At 33.7% G+C, this 18,471-nt stretch overlaps 1 long non-coding RNA gene across 1 annotated transcript in view; it reads left to right on the top strand.

The window, feature by feature from the left end:
• The window catches only part of LOC128072857 (uncharacterized), a 31,587-nt gene extending 14,383 nt beyond the window's left edge, over positions 1-17,204 (top strand). Inside the window, exons 3-7 of the long non-coding RNA XR_008202466.1 lie at positions 3,254-3,479; positions 8,227-8,344; positions 11,041-11,305; positions 16,725-16,771; positions 16,920-17,204. This is a non-coding gene — a long non-coding RNA (uncharacterized LOC128072857). The remainder of the gene's footprint in view (positions 1-3,253; positions 3,480-8,226; positions 8,345-11,040; positions 11,306-16,724; positions 16,772-16,919) is intronic.
• Positions 17,205-18,471: the final 1,267 nt, after the last annotated feature.

Below are 18,471 nucleotides of genomic sequence, written 5' to 3'. Positions count from 1 at the left end.
TGAAAAATATTGAACTGATTAAATTAATTTCTTAGATACAATACTAGAATATAAATGGAGAAATGATATATTTATGGCAAAGATCAGAAGGCATATTTCATCTAAGAATCAGTGAAATTCATGACAGAACAGTAAAATCCTTAGTTCTATAGAGTGTGTTTGACAGTGAGATTTAAAAAAGATCTAAGTGTTTGACTTTTTTTTTTAATAAGTAGACTATTTCAAATGAGCACATCTGGTTTATGTTCCTAAATCTCTGGCCTTTAAAAAGTCTTGTTCCCAGTTCATACAAAATACCATTCAGAATTGTTTGACATGGTGACCTTCCCCATAAGGTGACTGGCTGAATAAACTGATTAAATAGATTCAGGATCTTAGCATGTGTACAGCAAGTTAATTGTGGCATCCTGGAGCCATTAGTAAACATCCTCATTACTCCGCTGCTTTTCTTACTGTAGGTTAGGAACTGAACTGAGATTAAAAATAATAATAATCTGTTTATCTATCCAGTGGAACTGAAATAAGGAAAGCTTTTTTTTTTTTTTTGTCTGAAAAATTTCCATTATATTGTCACATTTTCTTAAATACAAAGAAACATAAGAATTTCAAAAATCAAGTAATTACATTAAATGTCTTTATAGTTTCACAAGGATTGAAATATTGAAGAGGTGGACTGGTTAGGTACATAAATGCAAATGATCAGTAAATATTTCACAAATGCTTTTGAACATGGTAAAGTTAAAAACTAAATAGAGTAAGGACTGGAAAATTTTTGTTTTTTTTCTGTACTCATTAATAGAACATTCATTGTTATTTGTGTAGAGTGTAATTCTTTTTGATTTGCCTTCCATTTGCCTTGAGGACAAGCTAGTTTAAAACTGTTCAGCACACTGCACCATGCAGAACAGGTAATCTGTCTAATTAAGGCCTGTAAGGATGTTCAAAGTAAAATATTGAAGAGCTACCATAACCTCACTTTCACCCTCCCTATGTACCGCAGCTTCTGAGACTCAGAGATACCCTAGCCATTAACTCAAGTGTTTACACTCTAAGCTCAAATTCTACTTTGCCAGAATGCTTCATTTCACAATCTGTTTTCTCATTTACAGGCAGAAAGCAATTTATCAAATTTTTATATTACATTTCTCAGCTTGTTCCAATATTGGACAATATAACATATTCCTGGAAATTCAAAATGCAAAAGCATAGTGTGACTTTATCCAGGGACCTAATAAGATTTATATCCACATTCTTTTTTCGTGTGTTCATTTGGTGCATTTTAATGAATTATTAATTATGACCAACAATAAAATATTATTTTGCTCTGATGCACAACAAAAGGAAAGGTACCCAAGAGAAATCCATCTGACATTTCAAAGTAGACACGGCCAGAGTATGTTCACAAGTTTCTCATCAAGTATTGCGAGATATGCATTTGCCCATCAAATGAACCAGACTGACTGAGGCATTTCTAAAGGTACAGATGTAATCCATGGGGAGATAAAGTCAAGATTTATTACAGTTTAGGGAGCATTGATTAGTGCTCTTTTTCTATGTTTTTTTTTTTTTTTAAATAAACAAGTATATGACTAAGATCAAAAGATTTTTCTATTTTCCAAACATGTTTTTAAAGGTTGACATATAGGTTTAAAACCTATGTAAGGATGCATGTTTTGCAACTGACAGCATTCAAATTGAAAGCTGCATGTAATAGTTCTTTACTTAATATATTTAAAATATACTTAAAATCAGATTTATGCAAATGCTGTAAATATAATATTGTTTGCTGTGAAATTTTTCATTTCACTTTTATTACATTTTCCTAAGTGACCTCAACTCTAACACAAATTTTCAGGATATTCTATATACATATTACTGCATCTTTTCATCTTAAGTTATGCATCTTGTTTTTTAACTTAATGAAAAAATATAGTTCTTGAAGTATTTCATCTGCGTAACATTAGCGTTCTTATACATTACTTGCTAATATCAAAATATCTCTACAAGTTTCTTTACTTTCAAGGTCATTATAAGAAGTGCTTTTGAAACTACAGTGAACAAATGTTCAAAACAATTGAATTTTCTCTTCCTTACAACTATCTACAGAGTTAAGTAATATATTCTAGAGTATTCAAAGAAAAATCAAGTTAAAAATACTTTGGGTGTGAAAGCTATACAATAAGACTAAATATATCTCTGATTTCCTTTTAAAAGAGAATGTGGATTTGTTTTTGCCTTTGTTATTTTATAAACATATAAAGGTAATGCTCTGCCCCATATATTAAGATGCTTGTTCAGTAAGCATATTTGTTCCCTGTGAAATCCTTGGATTTACTTGCAATCTATCAGAAAAATGTTTAATGTTCTAAAAAGACCTAATTGTAAAATATATCATGCATTTTACCAATTTCTGAAAAATCACTTTTATTCATAGAAGTAATGTTTCATGCTTATACAGGATTACTAACAGTGATAAGAAATCTGCCTCAAATAATCACAACAAAAGCTAGTTTAATGCTCATTTGAAGGAAAAGTGAGTGCTAATGGATTTTGACAAGCTGATCATGCCTTTAATAGCATCAAGCATACCAAATTCTTTTTCATACCACACAGTCCACAAGGGATCATCAACCTATAGATTAAAAATCCATGACCTTTGACCTTTCTATAGTTAACTGTCAAGTGATTATTAGGCTGCCAATCGGCATAATATTCCTCCTCTGTTTATATTTACAATTACTGTTCTCAAGTAAAACCAATTCATTATATTCATTCTCTACATTTTGAAGCTTCTTTTTATATTCTTTCAACTGCTACTGTCTGCTTAAAAAAAATAAGGATCTGATCTGAAATGCTCTTTACTCTTTCTGCTATCATGCTTTCTAATAAAACTCAGTTACACCATACCACTGTCCCTTTCTATCTAGGTCTTTGATCAGCTCGTAGAGAAGTAGCTGGAAAATAGCTCATTCCTTATGAAATAGCAGAATTTTCTTTCTTTTTTTTTCCCCTCTCCTAAATTCTAAAGGGATAATGCCAAGTTGATACTCTTAAGTGTCAACTGGAGGTGACGTAAATATTATGTTTATGTATATCCGTCTTGTTCTTTGAACAGACTGAATTAGAAAATTCAGTCATATTTTATACTAGTGTGTTTTATCAGCATTTATAGATTAAAAAAGATTTCTTCTGTAGAGTAGGATGTAAAGTCCTGCCAATAACATCACAGTCGACTTCTCCTTTTACAGAGCAGCAAGGCTCCACCCAGCACAGATTGCAGAATATTCCTTTGGCTTCAGGGAGCTGTTATGGGATTTTCTATGGGGGCACACCTCAGTGTCATTTGCTCCCTTGTCTACTTTAGAGTCCAAATCAGCAGTTGCAGAAGGTGCCTGGGCAACTGCAACTCCTCTGCCTCCAATTGTTATCTGGTGTTTCTCTGAAGCACTAATGAGAGGGGAGCTGCATCTCCTAAGCTGGTGGGTGCTAAAAGATAGTTACTGAAACAGTTTGAGACGTGTCTCTGCTCTGTCCTTTAGAAATAATTAGAGGGGCAAGAAGTAGGACGTTGCACATGGGAAGTCTATCAGTGTCTCTCATGTCTGTATCAAGTTAGGAGCAACGTGATTGATTCTGGGTGAGATTAGGTAATTTTTCTATTTCACTAGGATTTGAAATTAAAAAAAAAAATAACTGTTACTATACTAGGCAATATTGATACATTAAGATCTAGCCTCAAGTTAAATCAGTAACCTAAAAGAGAATTTTGGAGGTTTATCCCTGTTATCTTCTCAGAAGCCATACCCAGATTTTTCATACTCTAATTGTCATAAGCTTGACAGTTCCCTATGCTTTTTCCCTCTTTCCAGAGAGAAAATACTTGGAAAAAATTATTTTCTGTTATGGCAAAATTGAGGTCTAGTGACTAATGGCTAATTGTTATTGCAGTTCTTGACCTGATCTGTTGTGCTGGAAACAAATTTCAGTCTCCAGAGTGTAACCATATACAACAGGCAGACCGTGAGTTTATACAGGCAGTGTATTAATAACGGAACAGCTTCAGAATTGTTATCCTAATGAACAGTCTCAGATCTAATAAATTCCAATGCTGAAACTAGGTGAGCACACAGTTGTTTTCATTCAAACTGACAGAACTCAAAATAAAACATTTCTATTAGTTTATTCAGGGTGAAGAATAGCATTAGAAAAATATAGGAGACCTTCTCATTGGTGTATTTTTTCAACAGCTTCAAGCTGTTAACAGTTACTTTGTCCCTATATATGCAGTGGTGCATGTTATGGCTAAATGATTAGTTTAGAGGCCCTTGACATACAGACTTTTTCTGTTCCCCAGTATCAACTGTGAAAATGTATTTCCAAGCAATTAAACCTCATCTCCTGCTGGCTTGGGAGCCAGGAACCTTCAAAATTCAATTCATATTCTTCAACACCTACCACAGTTGGAAAACCGAAAAAAAAAACCCAAAAACAAAAAACTCACACACACACACAAAAAAAACTATGTTAGAGTCTCAAAGAAATTCACTGATATGTGTTTGAAAGTCTTTTAAAGAGGAGAATGAAAAGCCTGGAAAGATGTTACTAACATAGCAAATAAAGCAGATGACAAAAAAGTGTCCTTGTTTATTGTTGCTGTTTTGGAACTTTCAGCACACATATACATCAGTATGCACAACTGAAAGAAAGACACACAGTAGGAAACACTAGGGAATCAGAGTTAATCTCCCTTTTCTCCTTCCCTCCAACTCTAAGGAAGATTTTCTATTTTCTGATTATACAAGTTTTAAAGGAAGGAACCTCTATTTCCAAATACTTGTGTGGTAGCTCAGATAGAAAATACATACAATTATGTATATTTCACAGTGACCTACATAGCAGCTTGGTTTGCCTGTGGAGAGGTGAGTGTCAGGTAGCTGGAAAGGAGTGCAAAGAATTGTTTCCTCTAAAGACTGCCAGGTTCTCAATGCAGATGGTGGAGTTCAAGTTCATTTCCAGTTAGGTTTCTACGTATGCTCACTAATGGCCCATTGCTAAGAGCCAACTTATAGGAGCATCAATGAGAATAAGAGTACAGTAGTACTTGCTTACTCTGTTTAACAGCCGCTGAAACTTTTGAATAATGCTTTGCCATAAAAATTGTAATTCTAGCAAATGCTTTTTCTATATTTCATTGTTTGGAGATGCAAAAAAAAAAAAAAAAAAAAAAAGGGGGGACAAAAAGCCTTGATTATGTGGGTTTTATGAAAAAAATGCAAAATCTTGTATGATGTGGCATGATAAAAGGATGAAGTGTTTTCTCTTGGCAGATGTAGCTTTGCTTAAAATATTTCCTCTATTGTTGCTTGTAAGACAGTTACAGTTTTCTGCTTGCAAAATCAATCATACTGACCAATATTTAGTCTGAGTGTGACATCATTTAGGGCAGTTTGATGTGGAGAAGTTTGATCATTTATTTTGTAAGATAAAACCTATTTGAATTTAAAATATAAAAAGAGAGCTAATGTGATTCCTGCCTATTTTTAAGGACTTAGCTGAAGTCCTTTTCAAGTGCTTAGCTCCAGGGTAATGACTTCTGGGATGAAATTCTGGTGAGCTTTTGAAGATCCAAGGTAAACATCTCCTCTATGATTTGTCTGCTTGAGTGGGAAGGAGACAACTTCATGATTCTATCCCTAACTTTACTTGTGAACAGAAATCTCTGGGTATTCACCATTCCTCAGCATGAAGTATTTGTAACTAACTGATCTAAGTACTAAGGGTCACTAATTACAGAAGTGACTAATAATGTAGTACTTTCATGAAGCACGGGTCAGCAGACTTGATGGAACAATGAAAGACAAAGAGGTAGGCTGAGCAGCTGGAGCAAAAAAGCACGCAGTCGGATAGTCATGATATTACTGCTGAATCTTTGGGCTTGTGGACATGAAATGGTGTGATTTTTATATGCCTTTCTCAGCAGTTGTTGTCTTCCTTGCTAGATTCATCAGTCAGACTTAATAACCTAAAATAAAAACTTCTCATTAACATTTGCGCTTTGACTCAAATCACCTGAAACTTGGAGTTCCAACATGGAACTTATATCATGCTTTAATTGCAATTAAAATATTGGAACTCCCTTCATAAGTCCTTAAAACTACAGTAGTTTTCATACTTTTATCACATTAATAAGATAGCCAATGTCTTCTTGCAATGTAATTTAATAGGATATTGCTAGTTAAAATGTTACATTGTTTCTAAATGGTTTAACTTAATAATATGTCAATCTCATATTGGTAGAAGAACAATATTTTACTCCATCAGACTCTCCATTTTAGTACTTTATCTGATTTCCACAGATGTCAAAAGTAATAGTTAGAATTGGATGACTATAGCAAACATCTTCTGAATATTCTTTTGATTTTAATGGAATTAGTTTAAATTGTGTACACACTGTTTCTGTGATTACTTTCCACAAATACTCTTGTTAATGAATTTGTAGAAGGGAACATACTGAAAATGAGGCATTTACATATGCCTAGTGTACAAATTGCATTTTTAATTTGAAGTGTAACTATTTGTCCTTAAAGTTTCATAGATAAAGCTATGTAACTAGGGGACAGAACATCCTTTATGACCTTCATGACAAGTCATATTGTATTAAATGTATGCTGGTTGTTCCTAATCAACTTTTTGTGATACTTGGCTAGAAGCTGGAAATAGATTTTTCTGTTTTTCTAGATTTACAAATATGAAAAAAGAAAGATGAAGAAAACAGAACTCATTTGGGTGAGAAAAGTTTATATTTCTGCAAGATGACTCTTGTCTGTGGGGTTTTGGGTTTTTTTTGATGGATGGTGGTTTTGGTTTTTGGTTGTTTGTTTTGTTTGTTTGTTTTGTTTGTTTGTTTTTAGTTTTTATGCAGTGTCTTACTGACATTGAACTCCACAGAATCTCCTGTGGGACTTCCAGAAAAGTACTCTCTTGACAAATGTTTCCTTGCTGTTCTGCACACACTTTCCAGAAGCTTCTCCCAGTTAAAAAATAAAATAAAATAAAATAAAAAATAAATAAAACAAAAAACTATTTTGAAGCTTCTTAATTCAGCCTCTACTGTCCATTTTTTCAGTGTATTTTGTCATTAATACCTTTGGACTTAAGGAATTCATGATTTTTCTCACATTTCTCAGGAACTTTTTCTACTTTTCTTTGTTCCTTCCATCTTTGAGATTTATTCAATTCTAACTTTCTCTCTTTCCAAGATTCTTCCTCTCAGCAATTTAAAATTTCTTTTTCCTTTTTTTTTTTTCTTTTGTAAATTTTGTGTTGAGGTGGGGGACTTGTAAGTTTCCAAGTTTTTATACCATGTTTCCATATTTTTATGATTAATTATATATATGATTTAGCCTTGGAGACATGATATTTCTCTTGGTTCAGTGCTAGAGTTCATGTCAGGCTTTCACTTTTCTATCTTGCAAATGAGTTGTTTTGCTAACAGTAGTGAAAAAAAAAAAAAAAAGTGTAAAATATCAGTTTTTTTAATATCTACTTCCAACTCTAGCTCAGATGATTGATTATATGCAGTCAATGGGCCAGAATTTACCAAAATTGACTCTCATGTATTTCTGAGACTGTCATAGGGACAATTTATCAACCGTAGATGCATAAGATTCAATAGGGAGATCATGCATTCAAGTTGATTAAAGAAAACCCAGTACTTGACTGGGAGCTTCATAATTTGATTGTAAAGTGACTTGTTTCTCTGTCTGGGAAAAAGAAAAAGTGGAAAAGGGCAAGTTGTAAGAAATAGTTGGATAGAAAATATTGAGTAATAACTTTCTTAGTTATATTTCACTTCAATTTAAGGAACACATTTAAAAATTTATTTTAAAATATGGATGAGATGAGGTACATTCACTTAGTTGTTGAAGAAGTGTGATATGTGTTTACTGAGAGAGAATTAAACTGGGTGAAATTTTCTGCAGCCAACTATTTCCATACCTTTCATTCTAGCTGCTTTATAGAAAAAAAAAAAAATCCCAGTTAGTGAACAAAACAAGTATCTAAAGCTTACATTGTTCATATCTATAATTGATAATACAATGACTGTTGAATAGAACGGTAGGAAAGAAAAGTAGGCGCTCATAGGTCAGCAGAAATCTGAGTAGTTATGTTACTTTGGATTTGTCTAGTCTTGATTTCTTGCTTTATGTTCTCTCTTCATTCCAGTGTCTTCTCAAACAAAAATCTTAAGTTCCATGAGGAGGCATTGGTACATATTCAAAGCCAGAAAGTGGGAAGACAAGTAGTTTAATTTCAAAACTGCGTTAAAGTGAATTATAACAATGTAAGTTTGTGGTTTCATGACCCATACTGAGTGCTGACTTGACTTTGAAAGATCCTGTGAAGGAAAACATTTTCATCAGCAAATATTACTCATGCTGAGTAGTAAATTGTGACTTCCCGGAAGATATAGCCCTGAGAGTGACGTCATGTGAAGCATCCTATTCTGATTCAGAAATGAAATAAGCTTATATTCTGTTATCTTTTGCTCATATAATGAGTTACTGCTGAGTTTTGTGTACACTAGCAATTTGAATTTTTGCATTTGCAAAATTTTGCATTTGCAAAAAAACTAGCTGCAATTTAAGTTTTGCATACAGACAAGTCTCAAGATTTTGTCGCTTATGATGCAAAGACCAGGTAAATCTTCACAGCTTTTTTACAGCTTTTTTTTTTTACTTTTTTTTTTTTCTCATAACATTTAACAATAATGATTTAATCATTCTTAACTCCTTGATGTTTATTGCAAGAATATTAATTCTGATAATCTTGCTTGGTGCTAGTGTAGCTTTGATAGAATTTCAGTAGAATTTCCACTGGCATTCAGAATTAATTACCAGCTCCATTACCTTGAAGCATTTTCCTGCTTTGTTACATAGGACTTGTTATTGTAGCTCTTACCTGAACAAAAGTAATGAGTAAATAGAATAGATGTTTTCATATTGGCCCCACTTAGGCCAAAAGAGGCAGAAAAAGACCTAGTGAGAGTTGGGAACACACATTCTGTATCAATTATGAATGACTCCAGTTGCTGGTGTCAGCTCCCCAAAGAATGTACTACCGTTCAGATGCAGTAGTCATTTGTAACTATACTCAAGAGGAAGAAGATGAGTATAGACAAAGAGAAGCAATTTATCTAACTGAGGAGATTTATTAATTGAGGTGGTACAAACTTTTTTTCACACAGAAAACCTGATTGCACTTAAAATTCTACTGCAATCAAAAGATGTAAAGTTATTAGATAAAAGGTTACCAATCAGTCCTTCAAATCTCCATGGAGCAGCAACATCAACAAAAGTCTAAACACCACAGCAAGTGATTTACTTATTCAAAGACTGTCCATTGACCTTCTTAAAAGAATGGAAGCACGTAGGTATTGATTACTGCTTGAAAAAAATGCCTTAAAAATCCTTTTATAATTTCAACTTTTGTTGCCCTGATTTGCATTAAATATATTATGAATGGATAATGTATCACCTTAGAAAGTGACTTTTTATTGCATTATACTGACAGAGCTTTTTAGCTTCTTAACAAAGTTATTTTAATCCATGTTTATAGTGCCAAGGTCTGTCCATTATTTTATAAAATAAGCAGTGACTGTAAGTGATGTTGTTACATTACCAGGATCTGTACCACATCGTAGATCTTCACAAAGAGGTTTGAACGGGTACGTTGTGGGATGGGTTGTGTATAATGGAGTGTGAACTTTTCCTTCAGTGACCTTTTTGCATACAGTAACTCATCCTCTGAGACAGAACAAGGAAATTTTTTTTTTAACAAAGACCACTATTAAGGGCTCTATTTTATTGGTCTCTAACAAGATGTAGATGTAGTATTTGTAGTATTTTTAGATGTAGTCAATAAGGATGGACTAATGGAAAATTAAAGTTATTTTTAATGTTCATTTTGATCTGTATTTTGAAGTGTATTTTGAAGTATATTCTGAGATATGAGGCCGATATTCTCACATCTTGTAAGAACTATTTACTATTCTCCTGATTTCTGACAAGTCATGGTATATTTTTTTTGATGTAAATAAATTTTTAGTTTAAGAGAAAGGTCATAAACTAGAGCTTCTTCTGAAAAAAAAAAAAATCAGCTTTGACAAATTAGCGTGATCCTCAATAAGTGACACTGAAAAACTAGCTGCAGGGGAATAGGACAAAAAATAAGAAAACTCAGGGAAGGCTGCAAGATTGTATTAGGAAGGTTACATCTTTGGACATTTATATGTCTAAAGGAGGGCTTTCGAGAAAAATAAAATAAAATAAAATAACAAAACCAGAAAACAGCAAACTATGATTCTGCCAAAATCCAATTTTCATTCCAAAAACGTCTGATTTAAAAGTTTGAGTGCTCTCAATTCCAATAGAGAGCATGAACCTTCAGATATTAAGTTCTGAAGAGCAGGAGGAAGTTTGTTTTACAATAAACTACGTTGGGCTTTTATTTAGCTAGGAGTGTATCATTCTTAAAGTTTTTTCTACTGAAAAAAATTCTAGTAAACAGCAAAAACTCAGTACTCTGTTCTCTTTCCTTATACTGGTATAGACACAGCTGTAATTTTATTGAGGTTAATACTAAAACAACTAGAAGTAAACTTGCTGTGTGTTTGCAGTGTGTTTTCTGAGGTGATTTATAAATAGAGTAAATTGATTCTCCATAGGATAATTTAGGATTCCAGGTAAGTTTACCTCCAGATGTATGTATTAATCAAAGATCTATCATAACTGTAAAAGTATCATGGCACATTTATTGTACTTTTCTGACAATTTCATGAGTCTATGTATGCTTACAATTTTGAAAGAATTTTAAAACTGCTGCTTTAGCAAGTGCATCAGGGTATGTGAAGTCTGTTAGAGCTATTTATATATCTCCCTGACTAGTTATTAAACAGATGACCACTACTCAGGTTTATCTTGAAGAAGTGCATGGTCACATCTTACGATAAGTATTTTACAATTCCTTTGTTCTGAACAGGGCATTGAAAAAGTGAAATAATCCTGAACCTAACAAATACAATCAAAGCATGATTCAAAAAAGAAGTTGTTTCAGTATGACTGACAGACACACTTGGAACTCTATTGGAAGTCAGTAAGGCAGCACTTCTAGGAGACAGAAACCCTGCCTGACTGTGTGAATGGATGGAGAAAGATCATGTGCTGTGCTAAGAGGAAGGGCAGATCACTGAAAGACAAAAGGAACACTTCGTCAATACCTAAAAATATTGAGGAAACTGAGAAAGGTACGTGCAGGCTGGTATTTAGACTGGACTTTAATTTTATTTTAATTGCTAAAATCATTTGAGAAAGTTTTTGGAGGGACGCGGGATGTTACGAGTCTTCTTAGCTGCTCTGGACAAACTTCCAATTTCCAGTGAAGGCGGAGGAGCCAGGAATAGAGAAACTGATTTTTGCTACTTTACTTAATTAAAAAGAAAGTAGCTCTAACTCACTGGGAACCTCAGTTTCCCTATCTGATAGACAGTTCTTAATAATTTCTGCCATCTTAATTAAATATTTTGAAATATATGAACCAAGATAGCTATCAAAGAGCTGGATGTGAACTATGACCTCAGCTAAAATATTTTTGTGCATAATAATTAATTTTAAACTCTTATTATGCTGTGTGTTTCATCAATAGAAAAAACATGTCATACCACTTTCATAAATCAAGTTCTGTGTTTGGGTTTTCTAAAAGCTCTAGTTAAGTGACGACAGAGTTTGTGTGTTCTGCAGATGTATATGATCATAATATTTACTGGTGATATAAGCTGGGCTTTGATTCTCTGCATTAACTTTATCAATACAAGATAACAAATGACTGAACGTAACTGAAAGCTCTGCTAGGAAGGCAACATTGGTATGTCTTTTGGTTGACCTCATAAACAAATCAGCATTTGTTCCTGGTCGAAGCATTCTCTGAGGCTGCTAATCATTGCAAAAGACATATTTTGATTCCTTACTCAGGCAATCTATAAATTAAGGAACAACTTATTGTCACGCTACCCATGGGTAGCAAAGCAGTTTCAAGAATGTGTTTTCCATAACTTGAATGCCACATCGCCATGTATGGCAATTTAGTATACCTACCAGTACCAGCGGGAACTCACTTGTTACTTCATACAGATTAGATCTCTTGCTTTTCAAGATAAGATAGAACTCTTAATTCTTTCTTTTTCTTTTTTTTTCTTTTTTTCTTTTTGCAATCCCCAAGGCATGTATCCAGGAGACAATGATCAGCAGAGGCACCTCTGGGGCTGTGCTGGCAGATGGCTGCTGAGCACTTAGGAGCTCTGGGGACAGCCCCAAGCCCTATTCTCCTGGTGCCAGAGCCGTCAGATAAATGGCAGCTGGCCAGGGGCTGGGGGACTGCAACCTTCCCACTGTGCCTTCTTCACAGTGACCTGGGGTAAACCCCACAGAGGAAACCTCATGTTTTTTCCTGCCTCTTGTGGCTTCTTTTGCCTATTCAGAAAGTTTCTGGACACTGGCTGATCCCTGCAATACTCAATTTTGTAAAAGAATGTAGCAAAGAGTAGTTCTCCTTGAGGTTTCTTAGATGGCAAGTAGGCTGATTCCTCTCAAGAGTGAATTAGGAATAATTTTAACAAGACATTGTAGGAACGAGTTAACAAATTAGAAGTATTCCCAAGATTTTAATTCTATTCAACTACAATTAAAATCAAAAAAGAGTGGAAAAAGAGTTTGGGAATATCATACAGTGTAGTTCAGAAAAATCCCGGGAGAAAGTTATAAATGCTTCCAGCAAGCAAAATAAATAGAAACATTAGTCAGTCTCAAGCCTCATTTCCTCAGTGATGGGAGGTAACAATGCCATAAATCACTAGTTACCTTAAATCATATGATCTTTTGTGCCATAGACCTTTTGGTAATCTTTACATTTACCATCCTGGGAATATTTGCTGAATAAATATTTACAAGACCAACACACTATTTCAGAACAACAGACTTTTTTGTAAACTGCGCTTGAAAAATAACTTGAGCATGGAAGGGACTTTCAGCCAAGTATCATTTATTACTAGATTTATGGGTTTCTTTAATAAATGATGTGTGAGCAAATACACCACCTAATAAGATAGCAAGACATTCATGACTTAAAGCTCAGTTTGATACTTTGAACTAACACCTGACGTTAGTATATCTTGCAGCATTTTATTCGGGAATTGAAAAGAAGCACACTGAGCATGTTTCTCAGCCAGCTCTTGTCTCACTTTGCATAACACTGGGGTATTTTGGTCAGGAAACTCGACAATAACTTGACTAGAGCTGAGAATGCACTTGGCAAGACTTGTGCTTATTTCAATCTGACACTAATATGCTTTTTTAATACTCTTTCAGTGTTAACATAAATATCTGCAATTCTTTGTAGAAGAAAAGGTGCCACCTCACATCTCAAGGAACTTGCCCATAGATAATTTTATTCTCAGTTCTTCATTGAAAGAAAAACAGCCACAATAGCGATATCAGGTTTACGTGAATAAGGAGTGTTAGACTGGAGTCATAGTGATAATTACTAGCAATTTTTATAGTTTTATTTTCTGTCAAATATTTCACATTTATATTATATGCCCACATGCCAGTGCAAATGTAAGCAGACCAATTCTCAGCATAGAAAATCTGCCTCTCTGTGGAAAACAGTTTTCATTGCTATGTGAAAAAACCTAAAGACTAAAATGAGGAAATATTTGGCTTTCTGTGAGTTTGGAGCTTAAAATGTGATTACCCTTTACATTTGATAGTGATGGGAATTTCTCACAGTTTGACTCCAGGGTTGGTATATTAGCTTTGATTGTTGCTGCTAGATCTGGGGAAGTAGAGGAGGCAGATGACATACTTGCGAGGGGCAGAGATCTGCACTCATACCCTACAATACTTCTCCAAAGCTGTCTGCTTCCCATAGTGTGAGGAGGCCTTTATGGTGGTTTGCTGGTTCATCTGTGGCAGTTGACAGGGACCAATTTAGGTACAAAACCCTGCAACTCAGCATCAGCTCTGCATCCCATTCTGTTGATTACTAGACCAATAACACTTGATTTTTTGGCTGCTCTTTAGGTAATGTTAATCAGAAGGTCTGTGGTTAAGGGCATTGGTGAATAAAGTATATTTGTAAATATTGCTAATGTAAAAAAAAAAATTGTTGATAGGTTAAGATCAGAATGGATTTCTTGAGATTGTTTCTTCATCTGGAGCTGTTTGACTCACAGTCTAGAATAATGTAAGAGAAAAAATGAGACTGTGTTCTTTTGCATGGCATTACAGAGTATGTTTGGGGGCATTCCTCTAATATTTATTCAGGTTTGTTTTAGCATGATCTCTAGATGGGGAATTTCTGTGATATTGTAGGTTACTGCAGGGTCCAAAATTGTGACCTTTAAGAAGGATCATCATTATAGGTGTTTGCATTATTTCTATTACTAAAAGTATGCCAGTGTCATGGGAAGACTTGTAATTTGAAAATAAATATTTCTTTAATTCTATATTAAAACTCACAAGGCACAAAACATCCTGAATGGTAAGTAGATTAGAATGTTTTCAAAATTCCAATGGAAAAATAGAAGTGAATCTCTTCCATTTCAATTTAACATTGAGAAGCATCTGATTTTTATATCAGTAGATCATGTTTAAATGAGTAGGATTAAAAGACATTGGAAAACCAGAGCTAATTCTGTATTTACAAAGCATTAATGAACATGAAAAAATAAAAAAATAAACTTTATAATATCAGCATTCATGATTTGTCAGAAAGTGGATAGAATCTATCAGAGATTAAAATGTAGAAATGAGATACCAGATCGCCTGTGGCAAATTTTGGGAGTGAGCTTTTTCGCGTGGAATGGGAATATGACCTTAAGACATGGCAGTCCAAGTTTTATTGTTCTATTAATACATGCCTCAGGTATGTTTTGAGGTAGGTGGCCACAGGCTGTTAAATACTTCACAGCACTTGAAGCTTGGAATACCAAAGCTATTCTGTGATAAATCACAGAAGATCAATCACAAAAATTCCATTTTATGAACATGTGGTAGAGCATAAAATACAAATAAATAACTGTCTGTTTAAGTCTAGAAAGCATTATTGCGAAGCTACTATACAGGTCCGTGTAATTTTTGAGTTTAGCTATTGTACCTCAGAACACAGACTTGTAATTTATAGTAGCAGCTAATCACGATACAATTGAAAAGCAGTTAGGAAAGTAGAGTCATGTTAAAAGTCATGTGAAAAAGTAAGGACAATCTCCCAGGCCTAACAATCACACTTGACAGGCAGTTTTTTGTTTTTTTTTGTTGTTTTTTTTTTTTTTTTCTTCCAAGAAGGATCTCCCTGTTAATCCTGACATCCATGAGTAACTGGCAGATCCAAATCTGCCTTGGTAGCAGATTTTCATTTTCCTGTTTTGTTCTTTCCAGCTTAGACAATTCAGTTTTGCACATTTTACCTCAGCTGCAGTTCAGAGATTTTTCTTTCCATCCAAATGAGAAGCTACCTTCTTCTCTTTGCCCTAATATATTTTCTATATGAAATTTAAGTAAGATGATACTTGCAAATATTGTGGCTGACAGGACCACAGTTCTGAAGTTCAAAGGATTCATGTAAGAATAATCTTTAAAGAGTAAATTCCTTTCAGGGTGTAGGAGAGTATTGTTCTCAGGATGGAAGAACAAGAAGGATTCAGAGGTTCAGGCTGATGGATCTGGAATATGAAAGGACAGTGGAAGTACTGTTTACTAAGAAGCTTTGTAAAAGATGTAGTAAGTATGAGCAAAGCATAAGGAGGAGAGGATTAGAAGTTACCCGAGGAGAAAAGGATAAATAGAACAGAATCCCTAGAGGAATGAAAAAAGGAAAACATAATTGTACAGGTTAAGGTGTGAAAGAGCTAACAAAGTGCAAAACTGAAGATGTTTTGGTAGTCGGTGATCCTTTGGCCAGACAGATTCCCTTTGCTTAACTCAAAGTCTGCAAATGTATAACCTGGAACAACAGTAACAAAGATCTTTGAAAATCATCTGGAAACTGTGACCTCTTAGGAGAATGTAAGTCCTTAGTAGTTGCAGTTTGTACTGGAGAGAACCATTGTTCACATCCTTTGTTTGCATTCCGTACAAAGGTGTGCACTTAGCCGTACACGCTTTCTAGGGCTTCTCTGTTTTACTTTCTAATCACCATTTCAATCATGTTTTGTCTGCTGAATGTATTGTGGCTTATACTTTCTCCAAGTTAGTTTTTTTTACTGTAGACCTCTTTTGTATAATGTATAATGTCTCACTACCTACTTTCTTATTATTTCCTCTATTCATACTGGTGTTTGCATTTTAATGCCATTTAGTACCATATTGAAAACTCATTTATATACTATGTATTTCTCCTTCCAGACCATTAAGGAAGAAGTTAATTAAGACTGGAAACGTCACTTATTTTTGCAGCTCCAAACTGAGCGTTTCTTCCAATCCATCATCTTTCTTTCCTTATAGCTTTTTCCTTAGTTATTTAGTTCATGTAAAATTCATGTAAATCTTTCAACCAAGATAATTTAGATTAATTTTCAGTACAGGATTTTACAAAACGTGTATTAAATGATTTACATTATGTGTGCAGTGTTTCCTTCATTCACTAATCTCTAATGTTTTTTCTATTTCAAGAATCGTATTTGTCCAGCAAACGTTCAGCTTTCATACTTGGAGTTTATGTAAGTTCATTTTCTTTTTTCCTGTCCTTCCCAGTAACCCTGATTTTAGTTTCATTGCCTTCCTTTGGCCAAGGTGGTGCATGTATTTCCCAAATAATTTGGTAATGGTTCCTGAAACTAAATATTTTTGGTTTCCATTCTCTTTCAGCCTTGAAGTGATGACAATTCATCTATATTATTCCTGTTGGTTTCCAGGTCTTGAAACCTGAACTAAAATAATTCATGTTTTATTGAAGTTCTTTGGCACTGTAATTATTTTTGTCTTATAAACACTTGGTAAAGATTACAGATTTATTTATTGATTGTCTGGAGAAAAAGTTCACAGTGGCCTTAAAGACCATACAAGCTTTTTTCATGTTAGAGGAATTCAAACTCAAAATGAACTGAGAAATTTTATTTGACTTTAAACTGTTTTATATTTTGGTAAATAATACTATATATATATATATATATATATAAAATTTTATTCAGTATTCTTAATGCTGTAAAATGCAATCTCTAATTTTAGTGTCCCAAAGGTAATTGTAATTATTTAGCAGCATAGATCTTATTTTTTTTCCTAAATTTGTATTTTAGCATGTTTCTTCTTTTTAAAATCTCTATGTTGGAAATACTCAAAATGTTAGCTACTTCTAAAATTTCACACAGCATTTCATTAATCAAATGATCTCTAAATACTTTAGAAAAATATGAATTAAAAAATGAAATTCTTATTGCCACATTTGTCATTTTCTAACATATAAAATGAGATATATGTGAAGATTATATTGCAAGAGACTATGAGCTTGCTTGAAGGACTAATAAGACAAATCAGAGTAAGACAGTTATTATTAAGAGAAGGGATGTTTCATTTTCAAAGTGATGTCTTTACACTGAGTGACACAAATCCTTCTCTTATTGGAGGTATTATACTTTTCCCACACTTGAACTGATAGCTTACACTATATTCATTTTTAAGCAAAAATATTTTTTCCTGTTACATCCTTGCAATGTTTCTTCATCAGAAGATGTTATTCCTTGGATGGCTGCATTGGTAAATAGCTTTCTAATAACTTCATAATGTCAAAATGATCATTTAGGAAACGATAAAATCAATTTATGACATGCAAAGAAACTATCCTTGTAATAATTACAAAGAAAAATTTTAATTATTAAAATTCTGATAAGTTTCTGTATGTAGCTTATTATGATCTTGAAACACAAACTATTAAATCAACAGAAGCCCCCCACTGATTTTTCCAAGTCTTTTACCAGCCTCTATGTGATGAGTGACAATTGAATGTTGATTATTCCCCAGCAAGAGAATATTTAAAGCATGGAAACAAAAATGTAATATGCTCATTGTTATCACCAAAAATAGATTTTGTACAGTTCACAGAGGCAGAACTACTACAACTCAATATTAGTGGGGTGCACTGCACAGGCATAACATTAGCATAAAACAAGATAGCTTTATGGCTTTGAGAGAAAATTTTTTTGTCCCTTCTGTTGTCATTAATTATACTGAAGTGTTAAGCAGGTATGATTCAACTTGAATTATCTTGGAGCTTTCTAGTATCTTCCATTATCACCTTGATTTTAGTCAAGTTTGTTTATTGTTTTAGCATATATGGGAGTATGCTGGTGGAAAAACTGTCAGCACAGATGTACTTTTTAAAAATAAGAGCTGTGGTAGATTATTTAAGCACATTTTAACCTCT

This window comes from Tympanuchus pallidicinctus, unplaced genomic scaffold (genome assembly GCF_026119805.1).
Source record: "Tympanuchus pallidicinctus isolate F22 unplaced genomic scaffold, pur_lepc_1.0 scaffold7, whole genome shotgun sequence".
Lineage (NCBI taxonomy): Eukaryota > Metazoa > Chordata > Aves > Galliformes > Phasianidae > Tympanuchus > Tympanuchus pallidicinctus.
This window is presented reverse-complemented; position numbering and strand designations above follow the sequence as displayed.